We start from the raw sequence: 17,623 nt of genomic DNA on the forward strand, positions 1-17,623 counted from the left end.
AGGGAAAAGGGCGTGAAGGAGACTGGGCGTGGCAGTGATGTGCCACTAGTAAGGTTTGGTAAAAAAGGGGAACAGAGGGGAAAATTATTTTGGTGTGTTTAGTGTGTTACATGTTGAAATTATATTGATGTGTTTTGTATGTTGTAATTTTGGTGTGTTTAGTGTGTTACATGTTGAAATTATATTGATGTGTTTTGTATGTTGCATGTTGCATGTCAGTCATTTTAGTGACTGAATTGTCAAGTGTGGGCCAGGGCTTAGTGTCCCCCTTGGCCGAGCGATTGTAGGGCTGTAGTGTGTGGAGTGTGAAAGAATTTACAACCTGTTAGGAGCAGATTATCTGAAAATGGGGTCTGGGGCAAGCCAATGTAGTCCCCTGGAATGCTTTTTAAACAACTGGAAAGCAGCCACAAAAAATGATGACTGGGGAATTAAATTAAGAAGACAGAGAATGAAGACATTATGTGAGGTTGACTGGCCCTCGCAGCAAACTAACTGGCCCCCGGAGGGGAGCTTTGATTTGCAACTAATCAGCCCATTATATCAGAACATCTTGAATGTCCACCCAGATCAGATCCCTTATATTTCTACTTGGAAAACCAATGTAGAGAAGAACCCACCATGGTTGAAAGCCTGCCGAGGCGACGCCCCACAAAGTATAGTTTGTGCAGTTCGACCGACAGGGAAGTCAGAAAAGCCCCCAGTGATATCAGAAGAAGAAGAGGAGGGGGAAGTCATTAAACCACCTCCACCTTATGCTCCACCAACTGCCCCTCCCCTGGACCCAGGTCCCCAGGCCCCGGGAGGAGCTAGCCCCCAGCCTGAACCCCCCAAGGCTGATGAATCAGAAGAGGAAGAGGAGGATGATGAGGAATTTGTAAAGGGATTGGTTGAGTTAGCAAAGAAGGGGAGAGAGTGGACTCAGTATCAGTCTTTGAGATTGCAACAGTATGTACAACCCTATGCAGAAAAAGTGGATGTTAGCCCCCATGTGTTGGCTGCAGCAGGATGCTCCTCAACACAAGGGAAGAAATGGCAGAGGGAATGGATAGAAGCAGCAACCAGGGCAGCCTTCCATAAGTCCCATGAGGCACAGAAAAAGGGTGAGGCCGGAGTAATGCCCCTCCGAAGGGTTTATGACCCACCAGGACCTCCAGGGGCTAATGGAGCAGCAGCAGAACGGACCTACACGGTCCAGCATATACCCTTTTCAAGTGCAGATGTCTGTAACTGGAGAAATCAAAACCCATCCTTTGAGGAAAACCCAGTGAAAATCATAAAGCTGTTTGAAGGGATTTTTAAAACTTATAATCCCACTTTTGATGATGTGCAGTATTTGATGGATGCGCTGCTAACCACAGAAGAAACTAGACGAATCCATGCTGAAGCCCGAGCACACCTGAGAGCGCAGGGAGTGCAGGATCCAGCTATGGCAGCAGGATATCCAGAAAACACCCCGAATTGGAATTATCAGACTGTTGATGGCCAGAACACCCTCACTACCTACCGCCAGAATGTGTTAAATGGTATGAGAAGGGCAGCTAGGAAACCCACCAACTTTGTGAAGGTTAGAGAGATAGTGCAGGGGAATGAAGAGGCCCCAGGAGCATATTTAGAACGCCTGAAGGAAGCCTACTGCCAGTATACTCCTGTGGACCCAGATGAGGCTGCCAACGCCCCTATCATAAAAGCTGCCTTTGTGGCCCAAGCGGCGCCCGATGTCCGCCGAAAGATCCAAAAACACGAGGGTTTCATGGGCCACACCCTTGAGTGGATGTTAGAACTGGCTCAAACCACTTATAATCAGAGGGAGGAAGAGGCACAAAAGAAAAAGGAGAAGTACCAAGCAAAGAAGTTGATGGCGATACAGGCTACCGCACCCACCCCTCAGGAAAGAGGAAGTGCCCGGGGAGGAGGGCAAGGCCGTCTGGGGAGGAACCAGTGCGCCATCTGCCGGCAGGAAGGGCACTGGAAAAGAGAATGCCCACAGGCTCACTCAGGTGGAAGAGGACGAGGAGAGCGAATCCCAGGCCCAATCCCCGTGGGACCTGGACAAGAACTGAGACCTTGGACATCGGCAAATACAGGCAGGGGTAGAGGACGTGGACAGGGACCTCCCTGGCATCCTCCAGCCCAAAGACAGCCCGCCACGATGAGCCTGAGAGAGGAGGAGGAAGAATACTAGGACAGACCGGGCCCAGCTGATTTAGGTTCCCGTGAGCCCATGATCAAAATACAAACAGGGAACCGAACCATCCCCTTCATGGTTGACACAGGAGCTGCCCACTCTGTTTTGCCAGTACCAGTGTCCAAGCCCACCAAGCAAACAATTAACATAATAGGAGCTACAGGCAAATCACAAAGAGCCCCCTTCTTGCAATCTGTTGCCTGTCGCCTGGGCGGCCAAGTGGTCCAACACAAGTTTTTGTATATACCAGAGTGTCCCATCCCATTATTGGGCCGAGACCTGCTATCAAAATTGCAAGCCCAGATTTCCTTCCAACCGACAGGAGAAGTGACAATGACTACAGGGCAAGCAGGAGAGTTCTCCTTAGAGGTACCCATGAGGGAACACTGGCGCTTAATGATGATAAAAGAAGAGGAGGGGATTATTCCAGAAGACCTCCTGCAAGAAGTTAACCCTGGTGTATGGGCAGAAAGCAACCCGCCCGGAATGGCAAAGAACATCCCACCTATAATAGTCAAGCCCAAGCCATTCGCCAACCCTGTGGCTGTGAACCAATATCCTATCCCCCGAAGAGCTGCGGAAGGAGTATGGGTACATTTGGAACGGTTACTTCGCCATGGCATCCTGAGACAGTGTCAATCTCAGTGGAACACCCCACTCTTGCCGGTGAAGAAGGAAGATGGTTCGTACCGCCCGGTCCAAGACCTTAGATCAGTCAACCAGGCCGTGGAGACCCTCCACCCCAATGTGCCCAATCCTTACACGCTGTTGAGTCTAATACCTCCCACCGCATGTTATTTCACCGTATTGGACTTGAAGGATGCATTCTTCTGTTGCCGCCTGGCAGAAGAAAGTCAGCCCCTGTTTGCATTTCAATGGACAGATCCGGGAACAGGCACTAGGGTGCAATACACGTGGACGAGGCTTCCACAAGGCTTCAAGAATTCTCCAACCCTTTTTGGGGTTGCATTGGCCTCGGACCTGTCTAGCTTCCCCACCAGTCCGCGCAGAGTCTTGATGCAGTACGTGGATGATCTTCTTTTGGCCTGTTCAGACGAGAGCACATGTATGGAGGCCACCAAGGATTTGTTAAATCACCTGGCTGAAGCAGGATACCGAGTATCTAAGAAAAAGGCCCAGATATGTCAACCCACCATGAAATACCTTGGATTTGATATATCCCATCAGCGACGGACCCTAAGGGAAGAAAGGAAGCAAGCCATCATCCAGATTCCAGAGCCAAAGAATCGCAGGGAACTTCGCGGCTTTTTGGGCTCAGCAGGATTCTGTAGAATATGGATACCAGACTACAGCACAATTGCCAAACCTCTGCATGAGTCAACCAGAGGAACTGAAAAGGACCCCTTTGTGTGGGGAGAAGAGCAACAGCATGCCTTCAAGGATCTGAAAAAGGCATTGCAGCAAGCACCAGCGCTGGGCATCCCAAATCCTGAGAAGCCTTTCTCCCTATTTGTGGATGAAGACCAGGGAACAGCAAAGGGAGTGCTATGCCAAAAATTGGGAAGCTGGCAGCAGCCCGTGGCATACCTATCTGAGCGCCTGACGCCTACAGAACAAGGTTTACCGCCATGCATGAGAGCAATAGTGGCAGTAGCCACCCTACTGAACAAAGCAGACAAATTTACCTTTGGCCAAGACACTGTTTGTGTGACCCCGCATGCAGTCCCAGCCCTGCTTGACATGAAGGGTACCTATTTCCTCTCCCAAGCAAAAATGAGAAAGTGCCAGATGCTATTGTTGCACCCGCGTTTGAAGTTTCAGGTTACCACCGCCCTCAACCCAGCTACCCTGTTGCCGGTAGGAGAAGGTGAGGAGCAGGTGCACGATTGCATTGAAGTGATGGATGAAGTATATTCCAGCAGACCTGACCTAAAAGATGAGGCAAACCCCCACTGGCCTTCATGGTTTGTAGATGGAAGCAGCTTTGTTGAGACTGGACAGCGGAAAGCAGGCTATGCAGTAGTAGCCCTGGAAGACCAGGTGATCGAAGCAAAGTCACTCCCACCTGGAACATCGGCCCAGCTGGTAGAGTTAACTGCGCTTACCAGAGCCCTGAGCCTGGCAAAGGGACAGAAGATAAACATTTATACAGATTCTAAGTATGCATTCCTGACTTTACATGCCCATGGAGCCTTATAGAAAGAAAGAGGTTTGCTTACCTCCAGAGGAAACCAGGTGGCCCACCCACAAGCCTTATTGAACCTTCTGGATGCTGTATGGGAGCCCGAGGCAGTGGCAGTTATCCATTGTTATGGACACAAGACTGGACCAGGGGAAGTGGCCAGAGGAAACCGATTGGCAGACAGAGTAGCCAAGAAAGCAGCCCAAGAACTGGCCCCCGCCTCGGTTATTGGAGCACTGGTCCCAGAAGAGATTTTAAGCACTACTGACAAGCCAGCTTATACGAAGCAGGAAAGGGACACTGCGGACGCTCAGGAGTTGACGCTGTCCAAAGAAGGATGGTACCTTACCCCTGATGACAGGATATGGATTCCAGAGTCCCTTTCTCGGCAGGTCACTCAGAGATACCATGATTCAACCCACATAGGACCAGATGCTACAACCAAGCAGCTGGAAAAATGCTTCTATATAGCCCACCTCTACCAACTGGCAGCCCAGGTCTCCAGGAAATGCCTGCTGTGTCAAAAGAATAATCCCAGAGCCGGACCACTGGCTCCCCCAGGGATTCAGCACAGTGGAACTGCACCTATGGAAGATCTTGTCGTGGACTTTACTGAATTACCCCGTTGTGGACTGCACCGCTACCTGCTGGTAGCAGTGTGCACCTACACCGGATGGGTCGAAGCATGGCCCACAAAGACTGAAAAGGCATTTGAAGTAACCAGGTGCCTGCTTAGGGAAATCATCCCTCGCTATGGACTGCCAAGGTCCATAGGATCTGACAATGGACCAGCATTTGTTCATGCAGTCCTACAGGGACTGGCAAAAGCGCTCCAGATCAACTGGAAGCTGCATACTGCTTATAGACCCCAGAGTTCTGGAAAAGTAGAGAGAATGAACAGAACTCTAAAGAATCAGCTGTCCAAGCTGGTACAGGAGACCGGGTCTAATTGGGTGACCATGTTGCCCTTGGCGTTACTCAGGGTCCGCAGTCTCCCGTCAAAACGGACCCATTTGTCACCTTTTGAAGTTATGTTTGGGAGACCAGTTCCATATGTTAGAATGTTAACTCCATATGCTAGCCAAGATGTGCAATTGAATAACTATGTACAGTCACTCTCCCAAGTTTTCTCTTATCTCAATAGGTGGACCCAGGCTCGCACCCCATGTGTGTTAACTGAACCGTTCCATCAGTTCGAGCCAGGTGACGAAGTGTGGGTGAAAGACTGGCAGCGAGCCCCCCTACAGCCCTGCTGGAGGGGAGCTTACACTGTGCTACTCTCCACACCTACTGCTGTGAAGGTTGCTGGCATCACCCTGTGGGTCCACCATACTCGAGTGAAGAAAGCCATTTCCGACTGGACAGTAACACCAGATCCAGAGAACTCCCTTCGGCTGACCATCTCCAGGCGCCCGGTAGACGACCGCCCTGCTGGTATCACTCCGGAGGCTGATACCTCTACGCACGGCTGAAGAATTGGATGGGAGGGGCGCCCGCGGGCAGCGCTCCCAACGTACCTGCTCTACGAACTCACCCACCTGAGAATATCCTACCACAGTACAGGGACAGAGTGAGACTTACAATAATTTGGGAAGGGGACCACCCCATTGGGCATTTGACTCCTCACCAGGCTAGAGTTTTAGCAGCAGTCTATTCTTGTGGGTGTGTTGCTTTTTATTTCTCACCAAACCCCCCTCCAGGAGGTGCTTCTCTTTCTCCCACTCATCGAAGTACCATATACCCAGTGGGCCTTAGAGAATTGGTTATATTCTTGGTTGCCCGAAGGTGGATGGATGGGGAGGATATTTACTATGGTGATAGGTCCAATAATGCTTCTATTGCTTTTCTGCTTCTGTATGCCCTGCTTGATGCAATGTATGCAAAATATGATGGAGAAGATGATGTCTCGCATGATGGGACCTCGCGTGATTGCTTTCATGAGAGATTATAGACCCCTACCCCAGAACGAACCTAAGTATTAGGTTGTTCATAAGAAGAGGAGGGAGTGAAGGGAGAGGGAAGGGTTGCTTCCTATATATGCTCTCTATATCTTGTACCTTGTACCTAAGAAGGATTTTCTATATTCTCTGTACCTTGGATCTAAGTAAATTTCTGAGCTAATTTGACTTCTGCAAAAGAAGGTCAGCTAGCAGCTAGCAAGAAATAACCAGACCTGCAAAAGAGGCCCCTCGCTTTCCTATTTTAGGAATGCAAGATAAGAAAGACACATACGAGACGGGAGGACGGGATGCAGGACGCTTAGGGAGGGGGCTGCTTAGAGGGGCTAGCAATATAGACATGCCATTCTATATTAAGAAATAAGTTGAAAACTTTCCAGCTGATTGGGGAAGTTTTTCTTGGAGGGCGTTTGGGGAGGAGGGAGGGAGCTTTCTCAAGGTATAAGAATGTTTGCAGAGGCGTATTTCGGGGCAGCCAGTTTCCAGAAGTGATTCTGCTGGCTGTCACTGTGCACAGATAATAAACTGCTTTCCTCCAAAGAAGGATCTTTCCTGGAGCTTTCTTTCGCTCTCTCTCTGGATCTGGGGACGCGGGCCAACGATTCCCTGGCATGGACTAGGCTCAGCCTACACTACGGGACCGCCTCTCCTGGTATGCCCCACAGAGAAACCTACGGTCTGCAAATAATAACATCCTCAAGGTCCCAGGCCTCAGAGAGGTTAGGCTGGCCTCAACTAGAGCCAGGGCCTTCTCGGCTGCGGCTCCAATCTGGTGGAACGCTCTGTCACAAGAGACTAGGGCCCTGCGGGACCTGACATCTTTCCGCAGGCCCTGCAAGACAGAGATGTCCCACCAGGCCTTTGGTCAGGGCGCAGCCTGACTCCCTCCTCTGGCAACCTGCACAGAATTTTGCTTAATCGGTTGCCATCAATTTGATTTTAATTAATTTTTATAATGAAATATTTTTAGAATGTGTGATTATTTGACTGTTTGATTATTTGATTGTTGTTAGCCGCCCTGAGCCCGGCTTTGGCTGGGGAGGGCGGGCTATAAATAAAATTTATTATTATTATTATTATTTTTTTATTATTATTATTCTGAAAGTGGCCATTCACATGTCTGCAAGAATCCCACAAGCAGGGCCTGGGCCCAAGAAAACACTTCCCTCCTGTGCTTCCCAACAACTGGTATTCATAGAATTATAGAATTGTAGAGTTGGAAGGGACCTAGCCCAACCCTCCACAATGCAGGAACTTTCACCCAATGTGGGACTCTAACCCATGACCGTGAGATAAAGAGTATTGTGCTCTACTGACTGAGCTACTCAGAAGCATTGTAGCCATCAATTGCCATTGTCTAATCCTCTTTAAGGGACACAGGTGGCACTGTGGTCTAAACCACTGAGCCTCTTGGGCTTGCTGATCAGAAGGTCGGTGGATCGAATCCCCGTGACGGGGTGAGCTCCCGTTGCTCGGTCCCAGCTCCTGCCAACCTAGCAGTTCAAAAGCACACCAGTGCAAGTAGATAAATAGGTACCGCTTCGGCGGGAAGGTAAATGGCGTTTCCGTGCGCTGCTCTGGTTTTGGTGTTCCATTGCGCCAGAAGCGGCTTAGTCATGCTGGCCACATGACCCGGAAAAACTGTCTGCAGACAAACGCTGGCTCCTTAATTCCCAGTACCTGCGGCCTTTTTTTGTAGAGGAGTCACAGCGTCATTTTAGTTGCCCTTTTCTGAAGTTTTCTAAACTCTACAGCGACCAGAACTCTAGGCCTTATGGAGTGTAACAACTACAGACCGGCCGCCGCCATCCCTTCCTTGGCAAAGGTGGTGGAGAGGGTGTTTGTGGAGCAACTGCAAGCATTTCTAGATGAGACCAATAATCTAGATCCACTACCACCTGGGTTCAGACCTGTCTTTGGAACTCAACCAGCCTTGGTCACCTTGATGGTCGACCTTAAGCATAAGAAATAAAGGATGCGTTTATGGTATGTTGTGAAGCTGTCATGCACAACCAGGGGAGCATCAAGGCGCATAAAATCCAAGACTGGCAAATATTGCTAAAAGAAGGATAAAAAGGTAAAGGGATCCCTGACCATTAGGTCCAGTCGTGACCGAATCTGGGGTTGTGGCACTCATCTCGCTCTATGGGCCGAGGGAGTCGGCGTACAGCTTCCGGGTCATGTGGTCAGCATGACTAAGCCACTTCTGGTGAACCAGAGCAGCGCACGAAAACGCCATTTACCTTCCTGCCAGAGGGGTACCTATTTATCTACTTGCACTTTGACGTGCTTTCAAACTGCAAGGTTGGCAGGAGCAGGGACCGAGCAACGGGAGCTCACCCCGTCGCGGGGATTTGAACCGCCGACCTTCTGATCGGCAAGTCCTAGGCTCTGTGGTTTAACCCACAGCGCCACCCATGTCCCTTTTGAAAGAAGGATAGAGCAACTCAATTATTTATTAAAGTATTTATGTTCCACACTTTCACCAAAGCTTATCAAGACAATATGCAACATGCAAAGTTAGAATAATATCAGCAATAGCGTCCATTTAAAACAACAGCACCCATTTAAAACATAGATAAATACTGGTTGGTTAAAAAGAGATAATTCATATTGCGAATGCCTTGTTGAAACAATGCACTCTTCCAGAAGACATCTGGGGGGGGGGGAAGGAAGAGATGGTTCCTGCCAAACTTCTAGCAGCAGTGAGTTCCACAGTACAGGGACTGCCACACTGTAGCCTCAGCCCTTAGTCACAGCCAGCTGAACCTCAAAAGCATAGGGAACTGCCACAGGTACCCTATAAAGGGAGGTCAGTGACTGAGGTGAAGTTTAAGGAATTGGACAGTCCTTACTGGAAGAAGCAAAGATCACCAGTTCCAAGGCAACTACACTATTCCAAACTTAAAAATGGAAAGTGTAATGCTGGTGGTCAACAAAAGAGGTTTAAAGACTCTCTCAAGGAAAATCTAAAAAAATGTAGTATAAACACCAACAATTGGGAAACACTGGCCTGCGAGTGCTCCAGTTGGAGAACAGCCTTTACCAGAGGTGTCATGAGCTTTGATGACACTCGATCTTGGGACGCAAGGGAGAAACGTGCTAGGAGGAAGGCACGCTTGGCAAATCCACACCATGATCAGCTCCTGCCCGGAAACCACTGTCCCCGCTGTGGAAGGACGTGTGGATCCAGATCCACTTATGGACTCATTGTTAACACTGTGTTCATGGAAGACAATCTTACTTGGCTATGAGTCATCACAGTGGCGTAGCGTGGGTTGTCAGCACCCAGGGCAAGGCAAGTATTTTGTGCCCCCTAACCCGTGGATTTGCGCCCCCTAACCCTAACCCCCAGATGTTGCGCCCGGTGCGCCCGGCCCCCCCTGCACCCCCCACGCTATGCCACTGAGTCATCACCAAGAAGAAGAAGAAAGAAGGTTGGGTTATGAGGTGTGAAAGGACACAATACCGTGTTAAACAGTGAGCTCGTTTCCCCAAGGAGACAGTGATGGTCACTAACTTGGATGGCTTTAAAAGAGGATTGGATAAATTCATGGAGGAGGAAGCTGTTGATGGCTGCTTGCCATGATGGCTGCTCTCTCTCTCTCTCTCTCTCTCTCTCTCTCTCTCTCTCTCTCTCTCCACAATTGGAGGCAGTAATGCTTCTGAACACTAGTTGCTGGAGGCTGTGGGAGTAGAGTGTGTTCTGGTGCTGGAATCCTGCTTGCAGGTTTCCCATAAGGAGTTGGTTGAACAGGGGGCTGGGTTATATAGGCCACTGGCTGGATCCAGCAGGGCTCTCCTGAAGTTCTTAAAGTCCAGTTCTATCCAGTTGAGTTCTTTAATAATGGACAGTGGACATAGTAGCAGCTCTAATGAGAGCAGGGTTTTTGTTTGTTTGTGAGGATAGTGGTGGAACCGATAACTAGGCAGAGATACCAATCATGCAGCTGCTAAACTGCCGCATAGGCTGAAAACAATATATAAATAAAAAGACTCGAAAGCGAATCACAAGAGCAGCAGTCCCTCTGCCATGCATTCTTTCGCTTTGTATCCACGTTCAGTGAACGCCTGCAAATTGTGTTCCGGAGAGTAATGAATGTGCTGGTTTATCAAAAGGCTCCCAACTAATTTCCTTAATAGCCTTGGTGCCAGTCTAACTAGCATAAATTCTATTTATGCAGAGGGATAGCGTTCCTGTTCAATTATGTTCCAGGTAATAAGACAAGTCTCCCGCTCCCGCCCCCCCGACTGTAGCTCCCTTCGCCCCACCTGGTCCCTTAGCAGCAGGAGATTAGGGACAGAGAGAGATATATAAGCTGGACTTTGTCCTTGGAGTCTGTAATTGCTTGTCAAGTTAAATGCAGTGTATGGGAGACGGAGAACGCTATTTGCAAGTGTCTCTCTCATGCCACAACTATGCAAAGATTGCGTATGTGTGAGAGAGGTCGGGCGGGGGTTAGGGACGTGGGAGAAATACATTTTAATGTAAGCCCACTTAATTTGCAGTCCCAGAAGCAATTCGTGAGCCAAAAAGACAGCTTTCCTTTGAAATCCTCACTTCTTTGACTTTTGAAGCGCTGTTCTCCAACCAAATGTTTGCACAAATGCACGTTAGGGGAAAGTGTGTATAAAAATGCATATTTTTGGAGTGGGTGGGTGCGTTGGATATACAAAAATATATTATATTGGGGGGGGTGCCTTGCAAAAATGTATGTATTAGGGGAAATTGCCGACATAAGAACATGAGGCCACAATATTCTGTTGTGAGGAAAAGTTGCAGCATTTGGGACTTTTTAGTTTAGAGAAAAGGTTAAGTAAGATGTGATTTGTTAGAAGTTTCTAAAATTAGGCATAATGCCAGAACTTGCGGGCATCGAATGAAGCTGAATGTTGGAAGCTTCAGGACTAGACAAAATAAAGTCCTTCAGGCAGCATGAACTATGAAAATCACTCCCAAAGGAGGCAGGGTGGCCACCAACCTTTAAAGGGGAATTGGACAAGGCTCCTAGTCACAGTGGCTGTGCTCTGCCTCAATTGTCATGGTCCATTAAAGTCTTGGCTGGGGACGTCGGGACCAGGGGCAAGATGGTGGGGTGGGAGCAGGAACGGGAGTCCAGAAGCCAGGAGTCAGGAAGCCAAGAGTCCAAGGGTCAGAGAGCCGGGAGTCAAGAAGCTCCTGCATGCACACCTGATGTCAATGATTGGAGGCGATGATGCTGATGAATACCTGTTGCTGGAAGTCACAGGCGGGGAGAGCACTCTTGTGCTCAGATCCTGCTTTCCAGCTTCTGATTGGAGGCATTTGGGTGGCTGCTTTGAGAACAGGATGCTGGCCTAGCTGGGCCACTGGTCTGCTCCAGCAGCCTTTTCTCCTGCTCTTAATGCTTCGGGAGAACAGTTGCTGGAGAGTGCAGGAGGGGAGAGTTCTCTTGAGCTCGAGTAATCAAATCAAATCAAAACTTTATTAGCAAAGCCAACAGGCCACAGCTATACAAGAGTTAAAAGTGAAAATAGGGATAAAAGGAAGAAAAGAACAAGCAAAAGGAGGTCCGTCAGATGAACAAGTCTGTCACTCAGATGGTGGCCCTCAATTTCGCAGCTCTCTCGATGTACCTCGCGACCTTCTCTGTTATCTGACTATCCGTATCAGATAATAGAAAATACAGTGTAATGTCTGGTGAACGGCCGGGGTTGGAGAGAATGAGTGGAGTAATAATCTCATTCCTTAGGTCTTTGTAAAGGGGGCAAGATAGAAGGACGTGGGACACAGTTTCCGTGTTACCATCTCCACATGGGCAAAGTCGTTTTTCAAATGGAGTCTTTTGGTAACGACCTTCGAGTACAGCAGAGGGAAGAACATCCCATCTAGCCAATGTAAAGGCACGTCTGTATTTTGGGATGGTTAGTTTAAACAAATATGAAGCTGGAGAGTCAAAATGAGAAGGGGGAAAGTAGGTATACCATGGGCACAGTTTCTTTAAGATAATCAGGTTGTTTTGTCGTTCAATGTCTTTCAGGCGCTGGCCTATTAGACTCTTTGCTTTAATGAGGCCCATTGATAGTAGGGACTGTGAATGCAGACCGCATGTAAGGAGTTTTTGATGCACAGTTTTGAACCACTTGCTTTTGTGAGGGTCTTGCATTACTAGAGGCAGTAGACCAGGTGGATTTAGATTAAGACGAAGCCAATAGTTGAATGTTCTCTGCCAGGTCTGAGTTTCTACAGATGGAAGCTCGAGTCTTGCTTGAGGGTTTCCCATTGGAGGCATCTGGTTGGCCAGTTGTGCTGGTACAGGGGGGAGGTTACCGTGGGGCGAGGTCCAGGACCTGAGTTGAGGGTCGGCAGACAGTCCTCCTCGGGCGAAGCGGGGTCCACAGCAGGAAGCCAGGCAAGGACAGGAACTCTGGGGGAAACAGGACTGGATGCTGGCCGAAACAGCTCATCAACGATGTTGCTCCCGCAACCTGGGACCGGGCTGACTGGCTTTTATCTTCTCTGAGGCCAGGGGCGGTCCCGGCCCCCAGGAGACCCGCCTCTCTTAAGGCGAGCACTCCTCCTGGGAGAAACCAGTTCCCTTTGCCTCTCTGCCCTGAGCCTCTGCAGTTCAGGAGAGGCTGAAGGGTTACTGGGCCCAGGGGGAGACTCACCTGTAGGCACTGAGTCCTCAACCACCTCTGGAGCCAGAGTGGATTCACCTGGTGCCTGCTTCTGAGGATCAGGCACAGGTGCAGGCGCTTCAGAATCAAGGCCCTGCCCCAGTTCAGCCGGCCCTGGAGGCAGGGACTCCTGTGCAGGCTGGGACTTCTCCGGTTCAGCCTCTGAATTGGATTCCCAGGCCATCACACCAGTGTGAGTACAGGATGTTGTACGCGGGTGGCACTGTGGTCTAAACCACTGAGCCTCTTGGACTTGCAAATCAGAAGGTTGGTGGTTCAAATCCCCGTGATGGGGTGAGCTCCCGTTGCTCTGTCCCAGCTCCTGCCAACCTAGCAGTTTGAAAGCAAACCAGTGCAAGTAGATAAATAGGTACCTCTTTGGTGGGAAGGTAAACAGTGTGTTTCCATGAGCTCTGGCTTGCGTCACAATGTCCTGTTGCTCCAGGAGCAGTTTAGTCAATCTGGCCACATTACCCGGAATGCTGCTTGTGGACAAACGTCAGCTACCTCAGCCTAAAAGTGAGATGAGTCCCCCAACCCCATAACTGCCTTTGACTGGATTTAACTGTCCAGGGTAGGACTAGATGGGCCACTGGTCTTCTCCAGCAACTCTTCTTACATTCCTATGGTCTGCATGCAAAATGTCTCAGTTTCAGAAACTAAGAGAAGCTGAAAACAGCACCCCTAGCTGATGGGAAAGGGAGCCGAAAACATCTGGAGAGCACACCAGCTTGGCGATGGCTTCAGAACAGCAAGGCTGACATATATTTTGGAGGATGAGGACCAGCAGCCTAGGATGCTAATGAGCATTCAAACCTCCCAGACTCCGTAACATTTGGGAATTGCTGACTTCACAGTCTTGCCCTCATGGCAAGGAGGAGCGGATAAAATTGTCAGACCTAATGGATACCCTGAAAATGTCAAGGAGGGCTTCACACAAATCTACAAGAAGAGGTGCAGTGGAAGAAGCCAGCTTCCTCATGAGTTGCTCAGAAGATGAAAAAACCAAGAAGGCTTCAAGAAGATGAGCACTGTTGCAAACTGGAACCTGAATTCAACAGCAACAAGCCCAGCTTGGAAACAGAGACTTCACCTTCTTCTCCTTTCTTTTTTAATATGATTTTTTTATTACGTTTTCTATTTTACATTTCAAAATATTCATTTAAACAACCTTAAATCAACGACTTCCCTTCTCTTTCCGTGGTTCATTTTGCACACCCTACATCCTTGCATATTTTACATGAACTAAATCATTCAGTAACCCATTGTTACATCCATCAAAACTGATTAACACTGTTCAATTTATTTTAATGCTACCAGCATTTTTAAAGGAACAAATTTCCCCCCATATATTCAGTAAACATTTTCCAGTCTTCTTTAAACATACATTCTTCTTGTTCTCTTATTCTATATGTTAAATCGGCAAGCTGCGTGTATTCCATCACTTTAAGTTGCTGTTCTTTGGTTGTGACCTCGCATGTTTGGGGCTAACAAAACATGGGCTGCAGTAGTAGCATACATAAATAGTCTTTTTTGACACCTGGGAATTCATCTCTGAATTATCCCCAACAAAAAGAACTCTGGTTTTTTTTTGGGAGAGGTGCTTTTAAACATTTTTTTCAATTCATTATATATCATTTCCCAATACTCTTTTACCCTTTTTCAAGTCCACCACATATGATAAAACGTACCCTCAACCTCCAGCATTATCTGATTCGGACTTACACATTTTAGCAAGTCTACTTGGAGTTAAGTACCATCTATAAATCATTTTCAGGTAGTTCTCTTTCAAAGAATAACATGCTGTGAACTTCAGATCGCTCTTCAAGTGTTTTTCCCAGAGATTCAAATCTATATTATGTCCTATATCTATTGCCTAGTGAGTCATAGAGGCTTTAACAAGCTCGTCTTTCGTTCCCCAATCTAACAACAACAGATCGTACATTTAGATAATAGTTTTCCTTTGTTTTGTAAAAGTTCTTTTTTTCAGATCGTGAGCTTTGGTCCAGAAAATCATTTTTCCTGTCTGTTTGAAACATTTCATATAACTGGTGATATTGTAGCATCATGTCCAGCTTGGAAGCAGAAACTTCACCTTCTTCTCCTTTCCTTTCAATGGAGTTCAGATGGAGCATCTCTGCTTTCTTGATCCAGCACTGAGAACACTGTTGCATTGTGGGTTATGATAGATCTGGCTGACATAGGGCAAGGCATATGTATGTAATTGACAATTAAATTTTATTTTGGCCTCGTTCTCTGTGGAACTCAAGGTGGCATATATTGTATCTTCACAACCAATGCTATTCTTCTATGCATCCAGCTATAGCCACCAATGGCCCTCTCCCCCATGAGCACACCTCTACCTTTTTGTCCGAACTGTGGAGATCCACCTGAGGCCGTTAAAAACCCAATTTATATTCAGCAGCATGAGGAGACAGAGAGCAGAAGCTTCAGTCTCCGAACTCCTCTGCCCCAGCGTAATGGAAAGGGTTGTGGCTGCCTTGACAGCAGCCCTGTGAACTGCGTTGAAAAAAGTCACCCTCTCACAGGGTCATTGGACAGGAGATGGATTCTGTCTTCTGAGGGTGAGGAGAGCAAAGGGGCCTGGTCCAGAACAAGGGAGACATGAACATGCACCGTTTAGGGTTCAAAAGGCTAGCACCGGAGGGGATTTTTCTGAGCGTTTGAGCAACCTATCCTTGTATACTCGAACACCTCCTTGCCCACGGTCATTGTTGCAGCTGGTTTTGAGAGTCTCGCCTCATTCTTACTAAGTTGCAAGTTCCACTTCTTGTGTAGAAATGGGAGGGAAAGTCAATTCAGTTTACATTGAAGCAGTTTGCATGAAACACCACGGATAGCTTTAAAAAAGGATTGGACTAATTGATGGAGGCGGGACGCGGGTGGCACTGTGGGTTAAACCACAGAGCCTAGGACTTGCTGATCAGAAGGTTGGCGGTTTGAATCCCCGCAACGGGGTGAGCTCCTATTGCTTGGTCCCTGCTCCTGCCAACCTAGCAGTTCGAAAGCATGTCAAAGTGCAAATAGATAAATAGGTACCGCTCCAGAGGGAAGGTAAACAGTGTTTCTGTGCACTGCTCTGGCTCACCAGAAGCAGCTTAGTCAAGGTGGCCACATGCATGACCCGGAAGCTGTCTGTGGACAAATGGCGGCTCCCTCGGCCTATAGAGCGAGATGAGCACCGCAACCCCAGAGTTGGTCACGACTGGACCTAATGGTCAGGGGGCCCTTTACCTTTAATTGATGGAGAGGAAGGTTCTCAGTGGCAACTGGCCATGATGGCGACGCTTGGTCTCCATGGTTGGAGGCATTGATGCATCGGAATACCGGTTGCTGGAAGTCGCAGGAGGGGAGAGGGTTCTTGTGCTTGGGGGTTCTGCTTGCTGGTTTCCCACAGGCATCTGGTTGGGCATTGCGAAAACAGGATGCTGAACTACATGGGCCACACTTGCTCAACCCAGCAGGCTCTCCTGATCTTCTTAAGGGCAAATTAATCAAATTTGCACTTTCCAAAATGAGACAAGTGTCAGGCCTCAGAGAAACCAACCCCAATGGCAGGTTACCAGGAATGGACAAGACATGGAAAAGTCCTTACCATCTGCTTTTACAGTGGTACAGTACCTTAGTTTGCAAGCGTTTTGGATTACAACCACGTCAAACCCTGAAGTGCGTGTCCCTTTTTTTGGATTACAACCCATTTTTTTTTATTACAACCCTTTCTTTTTTTTGGAGGCCCCATTGGCGAAAGCGTGCCTTGCGTTACAACCTGTTTTGGTTTACAACTGGACCTCCAGAAGGGATTATGGTTGTAAACCAAGGTATCACTGTACGGCCATGCCTCATGTTATGTCCGCTTCATGTTACGTTCTTTTGGGTTACGTCCTGTGGCAACCCAGAAGTTCCGGAAAGGGTTACTTCCAGGTTTCACTGCTTGCGCATGAGCAGAAGCGCAAAATGATGTCACGCGCATGCGCGGAAGTGGCAAATTGCAACCCGCGTGTGTGCAGATGCGCCGCTGCGGGTTGTGCTCTTTTCATGTTTCGAACAGGCCTCCAGAATGGATCCCGTTCACAACCAAAGGTACCACTGTATTCAATATTCACAGAGAGAGGCTTGGGAATGTGGCCTCTCGGATTAATGGCATTGCTCGAAGTGAATCTCCACCGCCTCTGTTTCTCCCACTTCCTCATGAGTCATCACTACGGGTGCTGGAAGGTGCCCTCTGCCTTTGAGCTCTTTGCTTTCCTACTTTCAAGGCTCGCCGGGTTCTGGGAGGGGGCGTGTCTGGAATACTTTCTAAAGACACTGTGTCCGTCAGCTGTCTCCCTTTTGGTGCTTCTTCTTCCTCCTCCTCTCCCATTATTTCCCAGCTTTCCCCCTCAACTGCCTCTGAGCTTGACCTCCCTCAACCCCCTGTTGTAATTCTGAACTGTCTCCTTCTTCTCTGGAAGGGTCAGGCTGGGGAGGTGGTCTCCACCATTCCTCCTCTGCCCAGTACCTGACAACAGGAACTGAAACACAGACACCCTTCAAAACAGGCACTTAGGCAGATTTTGCAACGCAGTTCTCTGAGCGAACATTGATTGCAAAAATGCCTGTGTTGGGGGAAAGTGTGCATTATGAGAATTTAAAATAAAATAAAATAAAAACATG

The 17,623-nt window shown here is 48.4% G+C and overlaps 2 long non-coding RNA genes across 2 annotated transcripts in view; one reads left to right on the forward strand and one right to left on the reverse strand.

Moving 5' to 3' along the window:
• LOC309359145 overlaps window positions 1–17,623 on the reverse strand; it is a 368,574-nt gene that overhangs the window by 58,778 nt on the left and 292,173 nt on the right. The gene's annotated exons all lie outside the window — the stretch shown is intronic.
• Window positions 7,699–17,623, forward strand: part of LOC309359163 — a 160,460-nt gene continuing 150,535 nt past the window's right edge. Inside the window, exon 1 of the long non-coding RNA XR_014163752.1 lies at window positions 7,699–7,850. This is a non-coding gene — a long non-coding RNA (uncharacterized lncRNA). The remainder of the gene's footprint in view (window positions 7,851–17,623) is intronic.

Source organism: Podarcis melisellensis (genome assembly GCF_964234715.1).
Source record: "Podarcis melisellensis genome assembly, chromosome: 16".
Lineage (NCBI taxonomy): Eukaryota > Metazoa > Chordata > Lepidosauria > Squamata > Lacertidae > Podarcis > Podarcis melisellensis.